Here is a 19681-nt window from a genome sequence, read left to right on the forward strand (position 1 = left end):
ATTAGGTACACCTAATATATATTTGATAATGCAGATATCTAATCGTCCAGTCAAAGTGCATTAAATTATTGCATTTAGAGATGTAGACATGGGCAAGACATGGACAAGTTCAATCCAAGCATCAGAATAGGGAAGAAAGATGATTCAAGTGACATATGTGGCATCATTGTTGGTTCCAGGCAGGCTGGTCTGAGTTTTTCAGAAACTGTTAATCTACTGGGATTTTTCCACACTCCCATTTCTGGATTTTAGGGCATCAAGGTGTGATTATGTCAGCATGGTCCAAACAGGATCTAAACAGAATCCAACCACCTTAGCTTGCTTTGTAACTCGAGACTGGACTGCTTTGCCTTATTTGCCTTGAACTGTGCTTCAAGACTCTACACTGTCTTGATCTGGCAACTTTGTTGCATTACTCTTCAGGCTGATGTTGTCTAACTATCATGGCTTGGGACTCAAGACTTCAGGACTATAACTGGTGAACAGTCAATTATGTTTAGGGCTTGAGGTGTTACGGGACTCGGAACTTAACCCTCTTGTCTTAGTATGGAACATACTAGATATAACTGTCTTGCCCAGGTTTGTGAGTAAACAAAGACTTTGTATATTCCTTTAACTGATGGGAACTGGTAGAAAAGCTACTTACTTAAAACTTAAACCTATTGTGCCCACTATAGTATGGAAGATTGATGAATAGGAACCTGCTATGTACATTGCACTGACGCCACATTCCTGTATTGACATGCAAACCTTTCACCTCTCAGTGATATTTGCAGTCCTCAAGTGCAAAAATGGAGACTGTAGGTTTGTTTTTGTTGAACATACGAATCCATCTGTTTAACTGCAGTCGCAGATCATGAAAATATCACATTAAAGTCTTTCTTCTAGTCTGTTAATGCCCACTACAAATGTAACTTATAACCCCAAATTATGAATAAATAGAAAAAGATTTTGGATCAGCCAAGTACAAAAGGTCCTGCTTCTAATAACTGTGATCACAGTCATGTATTAAGGTGCACAACACGAGCAGAGGAGGGTTGCATGCAAGGTGAAATCATTCTCAGCTCTGTTCCACCTTGCTTTCCCCGCCATCCTTGTGTTGTGAATAATAAAAAAGAAGAATTCATTTTATGGTTTTACTAGTCAGCAACCCAGGTATGCATTTGTCAAAATAGGAGGAAAGTTAGAACCATATGTTAATTTGAATGTGCGGCACCTGGTTGTGATTAAGGTCATGCTGTGGATGATAGAAACACATTGTGCTCTCCCAGAATACAGCCCAATGGACACTGCAACATTGACTCAAATCGGAGTAAAAACATTTAAAAAATCTAAAGGATTCCTTTTAATGAACAGAGTGATTCACAGGCTTACTAAGAATACATATGCCATAATTCTGAGTGCGTTGATGGACAGCGAAGAATCTCCATATAAAAAGCTAATTTTCCATAAATTACAATGCAATTTACTTTACAACTTCTCTCTCAGTATGTGGGCTTGTTTGAATGTGAGTTCTTTTCTTCTTTGAGGCCACAAAGATCTTAAGCTGAAGAGTGGGTTTTTTAGGTTGTTCGGTTTTGAATTTAAGATTTATGTCAGATGGCAAATGTTCAACAGGTGTTACAAATAAAATATGGAGAAACAAATGTTTTGTCAAACAGCATCTTTCTGTTAAGTCTTTTGTTTCGTAGAGCTAGAAGACTCAAAACTGCAAAGTGCAACTGCCAAACAGAAACGTGACAGAAAGATTAAGTTTGACAGAGGTTAAACACATTTGGGCTTTGCTGCCAAATCAGATTTGTTTCTAAAATCAAATCTTTAAGGCAGACTGTCTGCACAATTATTTGCAAGTGGTTAGATTGGATTTGTGAGGACGATACCACTTACCTATCCACATGGATTGCTGTGTATGAAGGTATACCTCCTTCATTCCATGTCACTCATATCTCTTGGTGGCCTTTGGACAGACAAGGCTAAAGTTGAGACGTTTGGCAATCTCACCAATGAATTCTGTAATGTCTTGGATCTTTAGACTTGGCTTGGGACTCCTTGTTTTCCATGTATGTTGATCACATTTTTATGATTAGCCTGACTAAGGTACTGCAGTGTATGTTAATATATCTTTGATTATATATCGATTGTGATGTGATATGATTGTGTTACACTGTGAAACTAGAGAGTAGGCAGTATTAGATTTGAAGAGGTCATGTTTATTGGGATATACATGAGCTATTGTATTATAGCCAGTGTATGTACATTTTAATCAGCAGTACGTTTGTGCATAAGTGTTACGTCCCTGCAGCCCCTAATCATCTCAATGTGTTCAGCTGGTGCTAATTGGCCACACCTAGTCAGCTGTGGATAAAAGCACACCTGAGGCAAGCTTCCCGGGGAGCTCACTTGTCTTTGCCTTGGTGGCACCAGCCATTTTAAGATGAAACCTCGTCTCACTAACACTCTGGTATTCATCTCTCTTCTTTTTTTTATGTTACAGCCTTTGAGCCGGGTCGTAACATAAGCATGTGTAAGTTTTTATGTAAACAAGAACTTGAAACTTTAGCCTTTGTCGGAGAGCCAGATATTTTTGTTGGAGGGGCTCTTTTACTGGTGTTGGATCCTAGTAGTCACAGTGACAAGCCGACTGAGAAATTATGTTTTCAGAGCTTTTACAATGTCAAAGTATTAGCTTTAGTGACACTAGCTCCACTTTTCAGGGTTGAAAGTTTCTTCACAGTATTTCCTTGAAGTATTGTTTCAGTGGTAATGCTACAGTCACAACTGCAGCATTACCAAAATTATTGCCATCATATACAATCTTGCAATATTGTTGCCTATGAAACAGTTGCTTCAAAGGCCACATCCGCCACCACCACTTGTCGTCTTCAAAGCAACTTTGGTCCATTAAGATGGCAATCGGACCATGCCAGTCTTGGCAGCAAGAACTGCAATCAATCATTTGTAATAATTTCAATGAATCTTTTACATCGCTGTGAAGGAATTTTGCCCACTCTTTGTAGAATTGTTTAATTCAGTCCCATTGTTTTTTTTTTTAAATCATCCATTTAAGGTAATGCCAAAGAATTTTAATTATATTTAAGTCCAGACTTTGACCAGGCTCCTCCAAAACCTCCCTTTTTTTCCCTTTTTTTCAGGCATTCAGATTCAGCCTGGCATCTTCCATGCAATATAATGTGTGAGTGAAGTAATCTGCTAGCGACCAAAGAAATAACAAGGAGGTTTTTGGTGCGGCACCATCTTTGACCAGAGCTTGCCACAGAGTGTCCGACCAGTATAAGCCTGTGTGACTGAAACCTTATGAGTGTGCAGAGTCCCTCAGTTTCTTAATCAAATTTGCACCTCACTCATGACTTTAACAATGGTGACAGTGGAAATGCTCAACTTGAGGCTTTGGAATAGGACTTCGCAAACTACACTTAACCCTTGTGTGGTGTTCGTATTTTTGTTACTCAGCCAGTGTTCATGGGTCTGGTGGACCCGCTAGAGTTTTGGCTTTCCAAATTAACACTATCAAACAATTTTATGTTAAATTACTCAACAGATGTTTACTTAATCCCAATTACAAGACATATGAACAGCAAACATGGTTAATTTTTTCCCTTTACCTTTGTTAGATCACATTTATGAATTAATGTGCTTCTCGTTTTTCTTTTATATAAAATGTTATAAATAAATCAGTTATAATCAAGTGGAGTGAGTGGAAAGACACAACACATTTACACGTGAAAAAATAATTAATTGTTTAATTTTTCTTTTGAAAAAAACTGAACACGGGTCTCACAGACCCGAACACCATACAAGGGTTAAAAAATTATTATTTAAATGAACATAAAAAATAATGGAAAGGATTTTAGGATTATGCAGTTCTGTTATTCCAGCTTATCAACTTCTTTTCTGCAGTTCAGTCCAACTCGACAAGAATAATACAGTGTCTTCACCCATGACTGTATTTCCTCCTGCGCGTCCAATCTCATTGTTAAGTTTGCAGATGACACTACAGTGCTCGGACTTATATCCAACAATGATGAGACAAACTATAGGACAGAGGTGCAACAACTAGAGTCATGGTGCCACGACAATAACTTGGTCTTAAACACCAAAAAGACCAAGGAGATCATTGTAGATTTCCGGAAGAGGGGTCATAACAACCATCTGCCTCTCTTCATTGGCAGTGAGGCGGTGGAGAGGGTGAGCAGTTTTAAATTCTTGGGGGTAACTGTGACCGAGGACCTGTCCTGGGGCAACCATATCACCTCAGTTGTACGGAAGGCCCAACAGCGCCTCTACTACCTGAGGAGACTGCGGAGCGCACACATTCCCAGATCTCTGATGTTGAACTTCTACAACTGTGCCATCAGCAGCGTTCTGACGTATGGATTTCTAGTGTGGTTCCCCAGCTGCACCAAGGCCGATCAGCAAGCACTCCAGCGGGTGGTGAAGGAAGCTGGCAGAATTATTGGAACAAGTCTGCCAGAGATCAGTAATATCTTCCCCACTCGCTGTCTGAGGAGGGTGCACAGTATCCTGCGGGACCAACATCACCCTGCGCGCCACCTTTTCCATCTGCTGCCCTCAGGGAGAAGGTACAGGTCTATACAGGCCAGAACATCCAGACTGGCCAACAGCCTGTATCCACAGGCTGTGAGGCTCCTGAACTCTCTGCCCCCCTCTCACGGACAATAACCATATCCAACTTCTTAATAGCAATGAACTGGTCTGCATTGGTGCATCATATCTTTATTCTCTTCCCCCTCCTGCCCCCCCCCCCCCCTCTTTCTTAAATAGATAACTATCATATCTGATATCATATCTCACAGTACAATAATATTGAATGGGTTGCATTGTTGTATTTTGTCATGTTTCTCAGGTCTTTGTCTGAATTTCTACGAACATTATTGCTAAGGATTGTCTTATTGCATTGGAGTCACACTGGGTTAAATATGTACACTTGGGTTTTAAGGGGTATTTATTATTTTCTTCTTTTTTGGGGGGTTGTATGGAAGCCCCAAACGCAATTTCATTGTTCTTGACAATGACAATAAATAAATAAATACTAAATAAATACTAAATACTAAATAAATTAATAAATAAATTTCATGCAGATCCTGCATGATTTAGTTACGTTGACCATAGAAACATTTTTTGTTCAAATTACAAGTTAGACTCTTGTAAATGTAACAACGTCATTTTGAGTGCAATGGATTTATATATCCATCTTTTTTATACATTGTTCTATTGTTACTAAAATAACTACTTGAATAGAAGCTAAAAGTTACATCCTAACAGCATAAAAAGGAATTTTTAGAAACTTTTTGTCAAAGCATTTACTCTAATCCACCACATTTTGGCATAAATGGCATTAACACTTAAAACCTCAAGGATTTATTTTTAGTTTAGGCAAATTTTATCCTTCTTTTACTCAAAAATCTGACAGTTTCCATTATGTATCACCTAGTCTAATTTTTTTATCATTTGGTCCTGAACGTGGAATGGAGAGTACCTGTGCCCTTTGTACAAAACATATTGACGAGGGATACTTTAAGAATTCAACCATTCTGTCTGTAATTATCTAATGGTTCTGTCACACTGGAGTAAAACTAGGATGGCAACCATCTTTGTGACCTGGAAAAATATGCAGCTGCAACATAATTGCATTGAATTTGTAACCGTTGATCCAGAGGTGGCCACCCAGTGGTTGAGCATGAAAAAACCCTCAACATCATGTGTACTACTACTACTACAAAGGTTGCCTAGGCAATCACACCTATGTCATTTTGTAATTAAGTCGTCTTCCTACAGCAACTGTGTCGCTATCTCTGGAGGAAACTATGATGTTCTGTCGACTCTGAATGTAACTAGCTACTGTGAATTTCTGTAGAATATGAGTTTCAACAGAAGGCAACAAATTTGCAATTTTGCTGATTTAGTTAGTCATGTTATCACACACAGATTACATGTAATTGTCAACTTGACCACATTCATTCACAAACTGAAAGCAGGCTGATAGCAGGCTAACTCAATATTACTGCCATTTTATTGGTGTCTTGATGCAACAAAGTTCCTTTGAAGACTGCAGCTGACTGTGAACGGTCCTACCTTTGAAGCAATCATTTCAAAAAAGTTCATTGATACAGGTGCAATAGTTTTGGTCTTGCCCCATCCTCCAACCATTTTCCTTTTTTCAGACTCAAAACACTCTGACGTGCTGTACCAAAGGACTAATCTGACTTAAGCATGCTGGAAATCTATGCCGTAAACTTCCAAGCCATTGTAAGTTATGATGTAGATTTCCAGCAGAAGTCTAAATCAGGTCTCACTCACTGTGACTCACCCACATTGGGATGATTCATCCCAATACTGCTCACTGTGAAAGTGGTCAGTGTTGGGATTAATAAGCTTCACTATGCATTGCTCAGATTCTTCCTTTTGTTATAAATGTTGCTTATGCCAAATGCAACATGGCACTGAGGGTCATATTTTTAAAGGTTTCACCTGACGAAATACTAACATTCATATTTAGATTTTTACCTGAGCCAGTTGTCTGGCAACTATTTAATATATATTTTCTTCGATTAGTGCTCAGGACAACCAATCAAATTTCATAATTTCCTGTATATGTACACTGTGCTTCCTTTTTAACACACCTTGGAAATTTAATTAAAATGAAATGGGCGCTGGAACAGGTATCTGAGTTTTGATCCACTGTTTATATGATTTGATATAGATGACTGTTAAATGATACTAAGCTTTATGTCAGTTGGCTTTACTGTGAAATAATGAACTAGAGATTTTACTTCTAATCTGAAGAGAGGAATGAGGTCAAACTGTGAAGGATGGCAATACTGGAACATGAAAATGTACTTTCTTCAAACTATACGTGCATTGTCTTAGATGGTACATGTACCATTTAAGCACATTTCTAGCCATCACCATCATCATTTTTTCTGCAGTGGATACACTTACCAAGCAGTGTCTGTCTTAACTACTCCCTAACAGCCTTTGCCATTTGATCCTTGCCTCTTGCGTTCACTCTGATGACCCTCCTCATTACTACTGATTCTATTTGGTGGCACCTCACTACATCCTCCCCTGCTACCACCTTAAAATCTCCAGATTCTTTTAGCTTTGCCATGTTTTATAGCATATAGTCCAACTGTGTGCACCTTTTCCCTGTTACTCCTTGTACATCCCGTCCTATCTGACAGTTTATAACCTTTAGCAGTAATATTGCCAGCATTCATGGTTCCACCTTTCATTTCACACTGTCCGTAGCCTTCGCCCAGAAGTCGCCATCCATTCATCAATTTTCTTCTGCTTATCCGGGGCCAGGTCGTGGGGGAAGCTGACCTGTAGTGTTCTCCTGAACAATAGGTGTCACCCCTCAGTATTGCACCCAAAACTGCCACATCAGTGCTGATATAGGAAGAGAAAAAGTGCAGGAAGTATCATCTTTCTGAAGCTGATGCAGCATTTCCCTCTGTGAATCTGTGACCTTCTGTACTGATATGTCGTAAAAATCATGCTAAAAACTGAAAAGATTGTGTACTCGTGTTTCAACATCTCAACATCAAAAGCATCTCTGCTATTTGTCCTGTTCTCTAATTCATGGACAAACAATCACAGCTGGTCAGGTTAGAGTACTTTTTACCTCCTGTCTCTATTAAAATGTATCATTCATCACTGTACCTGTACATTATGTTTTATTCAGTCATGGACAGGTGTAATTCTTTAACTAAAATCAACAATAATAAAGTACCCCATTCAGTTCCTCTGCCGTCCTCTCTCTTGTGAGATCTCTAACCTGCAGAGTCTGAGCCAACAGCAGACCTCTCCAGAGAATTTCGGGCAGCCGTCCCCACAGGCTGTGAGTATTCCTGTGTTTGACAGACAGGAATGATAAGAGTTGCCAAGCATCACGTTCCCAGTCATTGTGCAGCCAAATCCTGCAGTACAATACGAGGTCACACTTGATACATTCAGTCTGATTACTTTTTGCCAATAGAAGAGTTGACTTTGCTTGTCTGCCTGTTCCTGTGTGTTAAATGTCAAGGTAGTATTATTTTTTTAGAAATACATTTTTTAATTAACAAACAAGACTGAAAAAGTAAATGTTGTATTTTCTAATGAAAGGAAAAAGTCAGAAAAAACATTCACTCGGAGAGAAAGAAAGGAAGGTTCTTGTTATCTGTTTCACTAATGGCCTGACTAATGGAATGGACACACAAAGACAGATAAAGCCAGTGGTCTGTCTGCAGAACTCACTTGCTGTCTTCTATTTCCTTGCCTTACAAGATGCATGCTGTCTGCTTCTGAGAGTTGTTTATCTGACCAATTGCGACTTAGAACACGTCAAGAAACCCAAGCATTTCTGAGCTGTCAGTCAAGCTGATGAAGAGGACAGTTTGCAGGTTTGTGTAAAGTATGCAGAGGTTGAAAGTCCTCCTTGTCAGCACGGCAGCAAGTGTCTCACATCGCACGCAAGTATAGAGCACAGATGACGGGTGTCTGCATATGTGATGATGTCTGCATGTGTGTGAATTCATACGCACAACCCTAAGAGGTTAAGATAGGCATCTGTTTCCACCAAACAGAGGCTCTTTAGACAGCTGTCACCTTCAGAGGTGTTATCAGACTGTTGTCTGCTCTTGCACTGTTTGTCTCCATTAGGAGTTTGTGCATTTATGATTAAGACGATAAAACCAGTGTTGAGTTTGAACACAGAATAAACTGAAAAATTACAAGGACCGAAATAGGAAAAAAACAGGACATCTCATGACATACCCCATATACTGGAAAAAGTTTTCATTAATAGACTTGACAAATTTATAGATAAACATAAAATAATAATGGACAGTCAGTATGTTTTCAGACCAAATAGATCAACATCCATGGCATTAATGGAACTAATTGAAAATATCACCAACAATATAGATCAAAGACAATGCACAGTTGGTGTTTTCATTGACCTAAAAAAAGCTTTTGACACAATTAATCATGATAAACTGGAGTACTGTGGCATTAGAGGAGTGGTGCTAGAGTGGGTAAGGAGTTATTTGAGAGACAGGCAACAATTTGTGAAGATTGGTGAATATCAATCAGAGTGCCTGGACTGTTTGTGGAGTTCCACAGGGGTCAGTATTGGGACCAAAGCTGTTTATCCTGTACATCAATGATATATGTAAAACATCTGATATATTACAGTTTATTTTATTTGCAGATGATACAAATATTTTTTGTGCTGGAGAGAATTCACAGCAGCTTTTGGAAATTGTCACACAAGAAATGATTAAACTGAAAACATGGTTTGACAGAAACAAGTTATCACTAAATTTGAAAGAAAAAAAACTACATTTATGTTATTTGGAAATTGTAAAAAAAGATGTTGGAGCAAAATTGTTAATAAATAATGTTGAAGTACAGCAAGTTTCTCATACAAAATTTCTGGGTGTGATAATAGACAACAAAATCTGCTGGAGACCTCACATAAAGCATATACAAGCTAAACTGTCAAGAAGCATCTCTACTGAGTAAAGCTAAACATTTTTTGCCTTCCAAATCACTCCGGGTACTTTACTGTTCACTTATATTGACATACTGTGTGGAAATCTGGGGAAATACATACAAAACTTCACTTCAACCATTATGTAAAATTCAGAAAAAAGCAATCAGGATGATTACTAAAGCAGGATTTAGAGACCACACTAACCTTATGTTCTTGAAATTAAAAATTCTGAAGTTTATGGATCTTATAAAATATAAAACTGCAAAGATTATGTACAAAGCCAGATACAATGTTACCAGGGGACTATGAATTGAGGGGGAAATTAAATCTGAAGACTCTTAAAGCACGGACAAAGGTTAAAACCTTTTGTGTTACCATTTGTGGGGTAAAACTGTGGAACAGTTTAACTGTGGTCCTACAGCAATGTTCAAGCATTAGTTCATAAAGATGTTTTGAAAACTGCTTTTGGAAGAATATGAAACTGATAAAGTTGATCACCCATTGTATATATAACTATGCTAAATTATATCTGTCACTGTAGCTATGTTTACACATGTCCTCCTTGTTTATTGTGTGGGGTAAGTGATGATGGGAATTAGGGGTAACAATGAATAGTGGGATTCAATAGAATGTTGAGCATGGGGTAGGGATTAATAAGTATGTTATACTTCTTCCTCCATTTCAGACTTAATAATTGTCATTTCATGTCATTTGTTTTGTCTGAGCACATACGTGTCTGTATTTACATATATATTCGTATTTGTAAATGCAAGTATGTGTACATGTGTATATATTGTTTTTCTGTATATGTCTGTGTGATGGACCGAGCAGTGAAGGAAACTTAGGCACAGGTTAAAATCCAAAAAAATGATTTTTTATTTAACCCAAAAAACATAATTGGTTAACTCATGCAAAAAGAATCAAAATCTTGGGCCCATAAAAGAGGTCAAAATAACAAAACTCCACTCAAAGTTGACAACACAACTGATAATTCATACAAACTGACCTAACTTAACAAGACAAAGGGGAAACTTAAATAGTGGCTGACCAGCCCACAAAAACAGGAGAAGGGGTAAAACACACAAAACCTAACTAAACCAAACATAATGAATGGTCCTGAGTTATGGCGTGAACCAATTTGTAGTATTCCTTTAAAGCTCGCTCCGCCCGTTTTCCACCTCTTGGCTCCTTAATCAAGGGACTGGAACAGCTGCAACTAAGGTAACTCCGAAAACAAAAAATTAATCATACATAAGAGTGTAAACTAAAATGTGCGCACTTATTTTAGAATGCAGTGTTATGTGGATATGTGAATTAACTCTAAACCAAAGCCAGCTATTTATTGTCCTGTAAATAAATTCCTATATTTAAAGAAAGACATGTGAATGCAATGTTACTTATAAGCCTCTACACTAACATGGTGGGTATTACAATAACAATAACATATGACTAAAAGAAGGCTTCTGTTTAAGTTGTCTTTGACGTTGACCCCTTAGAGCTACATAATACTGAATTTTTGTTTTATTAAGTTTTTCTCCTGAGAAAAACAACAAAAATAATTGACATGCTTAAAAAAACATTAAAAACCTCCCCAAAAAGTCAGTGTTTGCCAAAATATATCTCCAAAATATAGGGCTAGGCTGAGGTTATGGGTAGACCTCAGAGGTTTAACATAAAAGCTCAAGGTCAAAGGTCAAAGGTCAAATTCACTCACAAGAACGTTACATTTGGCGTAGTGCAATCAAATACGTACCATTCTCCTGGGATTATTTGTGTGTAGAAGCAGGTGCTTGATGTCACACATATGTGACCAGGGAAGTGATTGGAACACCTGAATTAAATGATTTAAATAGGTGAGTGAAGACTTTTGGAAATACAGTGTATGAAAACAAATTATCCCACCAGATAGTATGTTAAGAGTAGTTTTGCAAAAATTGAACCCATTCATAAAAATAATGGTGGCTGTCACAGTGACATCTTTTACATCATACAGGCTATGATTTGTGTTGTTTCCCCTCCAGAGAAGTGGTTTACTACATAGTCTTTTAAAGACAGATGTGTTGTTTTTTTGCAAATTCAGTAATAATGTGATTTTTGGTCACTTTCACTTAGTTCTGCTGTCACATCTCCCATTCCTCACTGTTCTGTTGAGATCTTGGGGCTGTATCTCTGACAGGTGATTACTGTACAGTGTCACTTCTTCGTTTTACATGCTTTATTGTGCTTCTTTTTTTAACCTCTTTATAGGCATTTCCACGGCTCCATACAAATACTTGGTTGTTTTTACTGTATACTGGCAACAGAAGTTCAGCTTCATAGTTCATTCTTGACTGCAGAAATATTTGCCAAAAAACAGAATCATCGTCTCTTTTTGGCTTTGTTTCTTGATTCAAAAGGTCAACAGAAATGTATTGTACAAAGCAAAACTAATGGGTTACATCATTAATTTTAACCCCTCCTCCAGTCTCTGTCTGCACTGCCCTTTACATAGCACTTGTTATGCTGATAGGTGCTGTACTACAAGTGTAAATTTCAAAAAGTCAAATGATATCAGACACTGGGTTAAGGAGGAATCGCTGGCAGTGTTTCTGCATCATTTCTTTGTGGTCTAGGACACTGTGGAGTTGTCTCTCCTCTCCTTTCCTGCTGTTTACTCTTCCTCCCTCCCCCTCATCTCCTCCTCGTTCTCTCGGCTCGTGTGGAGCCTGTGAGTCGTGCAGCTTGTGATCATGGCGCTGGTCCACCGCTTAGCAGACAGGCAGCCAATGACATCATACTTCGCTGCGGATGTGTGTGTGGAGGGGGGGAGACATAAAGTGACACCTCTGGTCAGTGTGACACACCATTCGTCTCACCCACCAAGTTCATGCACTGAGTCAGTTCTCGCTGTGGTTGTAGCGGTGTGTTGTGCTGAACTCTAAATGTTATCTTTCTTATGGTTATTCCTGACTACTAGACTCAATCTGCTAGATACAGCAAATTAAATTATAACATTCAACCAAATGCCACATGGAAAAAGTAACAACTATAACTGCAATAGAATGGATTGCAATAGGATTTGGATTTGAAGTGTGTATAATTTCTAATTAGCTGCTGTGATTTAAACTGAGTAAATCCAAAGACAGTGCTGTGTGCAAATACTGAACACTGTGACCGTACACAGCGTGATCATCAGAAGATATGTGAGCGTTTTGTGTCTTAAAGCTGTCTGTGCTACGATGAAATAAAGTCCTGTTGCATGTAAAAGCTCAAACAAAAAAATGTTGGGATCCCATAAAGTTTGTGGACTGTGTAGAGACGTTGTTCTTGCTTGCGCTGACGATCTTACCATGTACAGTATGTCAACAGGTAACGAACAGGTTTTTTCCCGATCTCTGCATTTACAAAGTCAGCGCTCCACATTAAGATTTCTCTTGTTTTTAGTAGTTATGTGCAGGCTTTGCATCTTAAAGCTGAGCTGCAGGGTCTTGATTTAGACATACTTACAGTAAAATACTGTTTTTATAGAAGGTTTTTTGGTCATGCAAAGCTGTTTATACTACCTCTGAGACAAATTACTGTAACTTTGAAGAGTTAGTATCGTAAGATAAAATACAATGCAAAGGACACATTTTGGCCTATGTGAGATATGGGGTATCTAGATTAATAATGATCAAGTTAGATAAAAGCAGCTTGAAAGATCCCAGATCACATCTAAAGCTTTGTTTTCTTTTTCTTTTACCTCACAACAAATGTGCTACTGTCAAAAAGTATTTCTCTGCCATATTTCATCTCATTACAAGGAAACAGGCAAGACAAACACAATAAGGAAAGGAATAGGCAATAATCTTTAAAAATATTGATGTAATTTCACTAACTTGGACTCCAGCTTCAGCTCACACTTGCCAGTGTTTTGTCTTCTTAGCATCCAGTCTTTATTCAATAAGCATATCCTCTGGACTTCACAAATTAAAATGGTAAGAAACACAAAAGAGATTGTGGACTGTATCTTATCTACAATAACCTTCATTTTTGGAAAAAAGAAAAAAAAGAGCACGGATTTAGTTAACAAAGTGCTAAAGAAAAATTATAAATACAAGGACCATTAAGGAAACAGTCTGAGGTATTGTCCAGACACTTAAAGCTTGAGGAGGATCCCATAAGAGAGTTGGTTGGAATTATTATATTATCAGCATCTCACAGTTTCCAGAAAGGAACTGCAGCTAAAAACCTTGGTGTCTGACATCATGGACCACTTTCAGAGGTCTGTTAGTCCTTCAGAGGAATCGTCATAATATTTCAAGTCTCAGTGTCTATATTTATGTAGATGAAATGTTCTTTAAATTGCATAGATAATTGCACAGATTTTTAAATTATTTTTATTTATATATTTATTGTTATTATTTCTTTATTTGATGAACTGTTTTTATATTATAATAAAATATAATAAAATCACTCCAAATAGATGGCTAACTAAAGTAATTAAGCCTGAAAAATATAACTTAAAATCTGCACTGGCACTCTATCATAAGTGAGGTTGTCTCTTTCATTTCCCCCGTCCACAATATCCAAACCCAGGCTACATCTAGGGAAAGAAAACTGCCACAACCAATGAAGCAAAGGTGGTCGTTTTCCACATTTCCCAATCCTGTTAGATGAATCAACAGCATCCACTATCCGATTACTCTCAGTCATGACCAAGGTTTCCAAACCCATACAGCCTGGAAAGGTGTGCTGGGGTTTAATACACACAATCACACCAGAGAACAGGAAAAAAAATGCAACAAAAAATACACATCCAGACCCCTTCAGAACCCTAGAACAACATTTGATCACAACCTACTGAGGGTCCCTGGGGTGTTAAAAGCAAGCAGGACCATGTAGCTGTTGGTGCCCCTTTGTTGATTCAGCTTTTGGAATCGGGCGAGGAAGAAAGAAAGGTTTGTTTGAGCGAATTACTTATTGCGAGAAAAAAAATAATAAAGAAGCCAATGTAGCGAATCAATGGGTTAGCATGACGATAGCATAATTTCTTACTGACAAGTCGCATAAGTCAGGCCTTTCAACATCCCACAGAGTGGCGATAGCACATACAGCTGTGTGTTTGTTTTGAACACCGAATGGCAGAAAATGCCACTCCTGATGAATCCTTCACAGCACTGATAAGGCAACATGCACACACGTGACACATGTGCACACGCAGACAGATAAACAGACACACAGAGATGTAGTCCTCTATAAATAAGTCTTTGGTCCTGGAGGGTCAAGTGGAGTCCATGCCAGCAGATACCAGCTCTGTACCCAGGGATCAGTCTGTGGCCCGTGGCAACCCCTCTGTCTGCTGTCTGTCAGCCACCTCAAATTCTGTTCCCAGATCACATTACACAGCAGTTGGACTCGAGTGAGTCAGTTTTTCGTTTTTGTTTAAGTACACAACTCCGACGTTGAATCGGTGTCTGGAGTGGAATGTTTTACTCTGTCAAACAGACATCAGTGGGTGGAGGGCGGGGAGAGTGGTGGGGTTGTGCAGAGGACGGGCTCGTTGGGGTTGGGTCATACAAACAAAAACAAGGCTCCGGTTGGTCCTCATTGAGAGAAAGAATGTGCTGGCTGACAGGTCATTTCAGCCAGGCTGTTTAGGAAGTGCTGGACCAGCTCGGAAGATCTAGATAGCTAAATATTTGCACTAGTGAGTCTTTTCTTACCAGGAGTTGTTACTAGTTCTGCAATGATTCTGCGGTGGGTCTACATCAGGGTGTCTCCCTGTCACAGTCAGGTGATGGAGATGTGGATCAAGGATGACATTTTTAAATGTTTAAACCATGGGAGTTTTTTCTCAATCCTCATATTTAAAGGCTTGTACAATACTCCCCTCTATCTATCTATCTATCTATCTATCTATCTATCTATCTATCTATCTATCTATCTATCTATCTATCTATCTATCTATCTATCTATCTATCTATCTATCTATCTATCTTCCGTTCTTGATCAACTGCGCCATCAATTACTCAAGTTGCTGACCTCATATCTCATACCTCATGTAAAAGAATATTTTTATAAACTATGAACATCATCAGAAGTAATGATTGAATAAATTTCTTTCTACATGATGAATACTTTTCCCAGTATTTTGGTATTTCTTACTATTTTTATTTATCAAGCCTCAAAATGTTTTACTATTTATATTTGAAATACTTATCATCTCAGCTTTATTTAAATAGTTTCCAATAACAGTTTTCTCAAAGTGTGGGAATCCACATGAAAAGATGCCTTAGTATGACTAAGTACGTGGTGACAGGAGGCCTTCTGCCGTGATTGTTAGTGGGTGAAGCCAAAGGGAAGTCCAAAAAGAGGATTCAAAATACAGAAAGGCTGAAAGTAGACAGAAGTTAATAATGTTCTGATATTTGAATATGTGGGGACTAAACGTGCTCTACAAATATGTACAAATTAATTCTTTTCTCTTCTGTGTGAACTCTCATTAAAAATGAGATGTAGAAAAACAAAAATAGTGTATCTCTTTTAGTTTTTTAACTAAGCGCCATGCCTGAGCTCTCACCATCTTACTTCATTTATTTTTTCACACTGCAGTGTACTGAGTTCACATATTTGTTTGTAGAAAGTAAAGTTCCTATTTGGAAAGCTTTGAGGCAGTGGCTCTCTGCCTTGTGTCAACACAGCTGATCGTCTCTCCACCGAACGCTGTGACAAAACAGTTTGTCCTGAAATTATTTCAGCTAATAATCAAACATGCTACTTCATCTTCACAAATTTTTACTTAATAGGTTTCTCGTTGTGGCTCCGTCAAGCTTGATGAAAGACATTTGCGTGGCATACCCGGTGGTTCCTCTTGATGGGCCTTTCATCTGGCCTGTTAGTCACGGACACACACATTAACAACAACAAAGCAGACTTTGAGTTATTAAATTTCTGATAGTGAAGTTTTGGGAATACCACATAAAGCCAGCACATATAGGCCTTGGTAATAGGCAGGAGTTACAGTTAAGCTTTAGTGATGCAGGCCCGTCTCTCTGTTGAAGCCTCGCAGACATACACCCACCTCCTCCCAGCTTGGCTGCACGCCAGCGCCTGCAGACTACAGCGGAGGCAAAGTCAATTGGCGAAATCTAAACAACCACAAAAGTACAAAACACTACGTCCCCTCAGCTTTTTACATAATGTGGAGAAAATCTATTTCCCTCACGCTGTTGTTGTGTTTTGGGATTACATTCAGATCGCTCGCAGCGCCAGTGCCTCTCACACATGTTGACATTTCCAACCTGGCGGCAGACATGCGCCGCTCGGACCCCGTGAGGCCCGAGGAGAGAACGCAGAGTGAAGGTGACCGACGCGCAGACCAGATAAAGATGGAGAGAGAGCAGAGATGAGGGATTTGAAGGGAGACAGGAGGGGAGAGTGCTGGCTCAGCCTCATCTTTCTGTCACTTCTGGTTTTGAATTCAGCCCACTCTGACTGGAACTTCATTATAACCGCAGCTCAGAGACGGAGGGAAACGCTGAACCTGACTCCTCGTCTGGCCCGGTCCACATCTTGCTCTTTCTTTCCCAGCCTCCCCCAACTCTTTTTCTTGCCTCTCCCTATATTTCTGTCTCCTCCAATCTCATTCTTTACTTTATGCCCTTTTCTCTCATACTCTTTATATTTCGGCGACTCTGTTTGCATTTCACAGTCGCCTCCTTTTTCAGTCCTCTTTTTCTTTTTAGTTGGTCTGCTTGTGTCGTGAGAAACCCCTCAGCTTTCTGATAAGGCTGATTGGTTGCTGATAAAGTACTGAATCACTCTCAAGACTTTCTGATAACTTATCCAACTGCCATCATCTAACCTTATATTACCCCATTGGCTTTCTCATGTTTTATAGTGGAAACAAAAAACAACTATATATTTATATAAAGTAAGCTAGTTAAGTAAGAATGCTAACAAGTGTAGCTTGCATCGCAGCAGCTGTCAGTTAAACCTCAAAGAGACACAAACAAGAGTGCACCCATGTTAGGCATCAGCCCTACAACATGTTGTGGAAGGCTGAAATACTGTATTAGGCAATATTTCAGTAGCCCCTGTCTATTTGGGTTTTTGAACAGAAATGCTAGCTAGGGCTTAGCAAGCTAATGTATGTAGCAAAGGTACATGTAAACATGTTACTCACAGCTTTCTTAACTATCCAAATTCCACTACATCCAGTGTTGGGGAGTAACGGAATACATGTACCGCCGTTACATATTTAAAATACAAAATATGAGTAACTATTCCGTTACAGTTACCGTTTAAAAAGGTGGTATTCAGAATACAGTTACTTTGTTGAAATAAATGGATTACACTGCGGTACTTTCCTGTTTCATATTGTGGCGGGTCAGGACTGTTTGGGTTTTGTTTGACAGCTACGTTCTGTTGTTCCAGGCGGCAGCGTTACGGTTGCCATGGTTACAGGGTGACGCTCTCTCTCTCTGCGACTGTGTGTTTCCTGGGTGAGAGAGCGCCTTTTCGTTGTTGTTGTTGTTGTGCTAAGCTAACAGGCAGAATGCTACAAGCATAGCTCTAAAGAATGTAGCATCATGGGCAGTGTAGTCCGTGCTGCAGGGAGAATGGACTGCCATACACGTCATGGGTCTGTGAGTGCGAGGAGGGAGAAAAAGGGGCGTGGAAAGGTACGAGTTGTCATCGAGGAAAAACGGGAGCTGGAAGCATGTAAATATAATAATAACCACTTCAGCCAAGAAGAGTGCCTGACGAGCCCAGTTGTAAGTAAGCTATTAAGACTCGACTGTACACCGTGTTCGTGTTTTCCTCCGAAAACAATAAGCAGTCTTTCAACGCCTCTCTCTGTCTCTCGCAAGAAAAGTTGACCCACACAACAAAGTAAAGCTATTTTTCGGCTACGAGCTGACAGGGACCCCGCCGTATTAGTCAAAGGTCCCTTTACTACAGTTCGGAGTTGCGGACCTTCAGTAATAGTAACAAATCACACAGCAATAGTACATTCACGTTGTTGTAAAAAGCATGATAATATATTAAGTAATCCAAAGTATTCAGAATACGTTACTGTCATCGAGTAACGTAACGGAATACGTTACAGAATACATTTTGGGGCATGTATTCTGTAATGGAATACATTTTAAAAGTAACCTTCCCAACACTGACTACATCACAAGTTGATACTATATTTAATTATACTTTGGCTAAACTTTAATAAGTAAAATAAAATATACATGATAGTGACCTGAAAATAGTAGTTGGATATCATCAGTGATAAAAATGCTTGCTGCTTGTTTTGACCGAGGCACAACATGAAAAAGATACTTGCTGTCAAGTCCCAACGGGGACTTGTTTAAACTGATTCATCTTTTCTTGTTGGGATGGGTGAGACTTATTTTAAACCTGCTTGGCTGTATGAGTGCAGGACTCTAATATATCTCTCTAACCGCTTATTTAAATGTCAGTATTTACCCGAGAGCCAACCACCACAGAGACAGTGGACCAAGAGCTGCTGTCTGAGGTAGACCAGCACAAAGGCATTCACACTGATAGGACACAGCTGCTGCCACCAAGGCCGCTGAGACTCTTTAACAAACACATACACACCTACCAAAATAATTGGCCATAGAACCTGGTGTTCAGGTAGTGAACATCCAAGTTTTCAATTGTTGTGGAAGTTTTCCATTTAAACAAAGCCTGCAGACGAGCGGTGAGCGGTAGCTAACATTCTTTAATCAAAACACAAAGAACAGAAAACCAAGTTGGTGGAGAGGCTGCATGATCGCGGGGCAAACGGTCAGCAGAGTCTCTCGAGCCTAACATGGCTGTCAGTTAAATACCTTCTTCAGGAACAAAAGGCAGTACACAGCTGTTTCACACCTTAAGATTCACACTGCCTTGCTACTCCCAGAGTCCTCGAAGAGACAAAGATTCTTCCTGCGGCGTGGTCTGCTTCCCCCCAAGTTCCTTACTACACCCCCACCATTTGTCTTACTGTATGAGTGTGAGACATGTTAAAATCCAGTGGCACCAAGGCTTCATACAATAAAATAATGTGATTAATACATAAGTAAAAGAAATTCCAACAATATATTCATCTTTTCTGTATTATAGCTGTTTTTAGTTCAGGTCAGATTTACCATTTGCCAGTTTGGATATAATGTGGTCCAATGAAAATGCCTCCTTTTT

At 39.1% G+C, this 19681-nt stretch overlaps 1 protein-coding gene and 1 long non-coding RNA gene across 2 annotated transcripts in view; one reads left to right on the forward strand and one right to left on the reverse strand.

Moving 5' to 3' along the window:
• myocd (myocardin) overlaps window positions 1-19681 on the forward strand; it is a 122895-nt gene that overhangs the window by 71988 nt on the left and 31226 nt on the right. The gene's annotated exons all lie outside the window — the stretch shown is intronic.
• LOC143419941 (uncharacterized) lies at window positions 16263-17707 on the reverse strand. Its single transcript, XR_013099967.1, has 3 exons — window positions 17667-17707; window positions 16457-16598; window positions 16263-16373 (listed from the first exon to the last, which is right to left on the reverse strand). It is a non-coding gene; the product is annotated as an uncharacterized LOC143419941 (long non-coding RNA).

Source organism: Maylandia zebra, linkage group LG8, assembly GCF_041146795.1.
Source record: "Maylandia zebra isolate NMK-2024a linkage group LG8, Mzebra_GT3a, whole genome shotgun sequence".
NCBI lineage: Eukaryota > Metazoa > Chordata > Actinopteri > Cichliformes > Cichlidae > Maylandia > Maylandia zebra.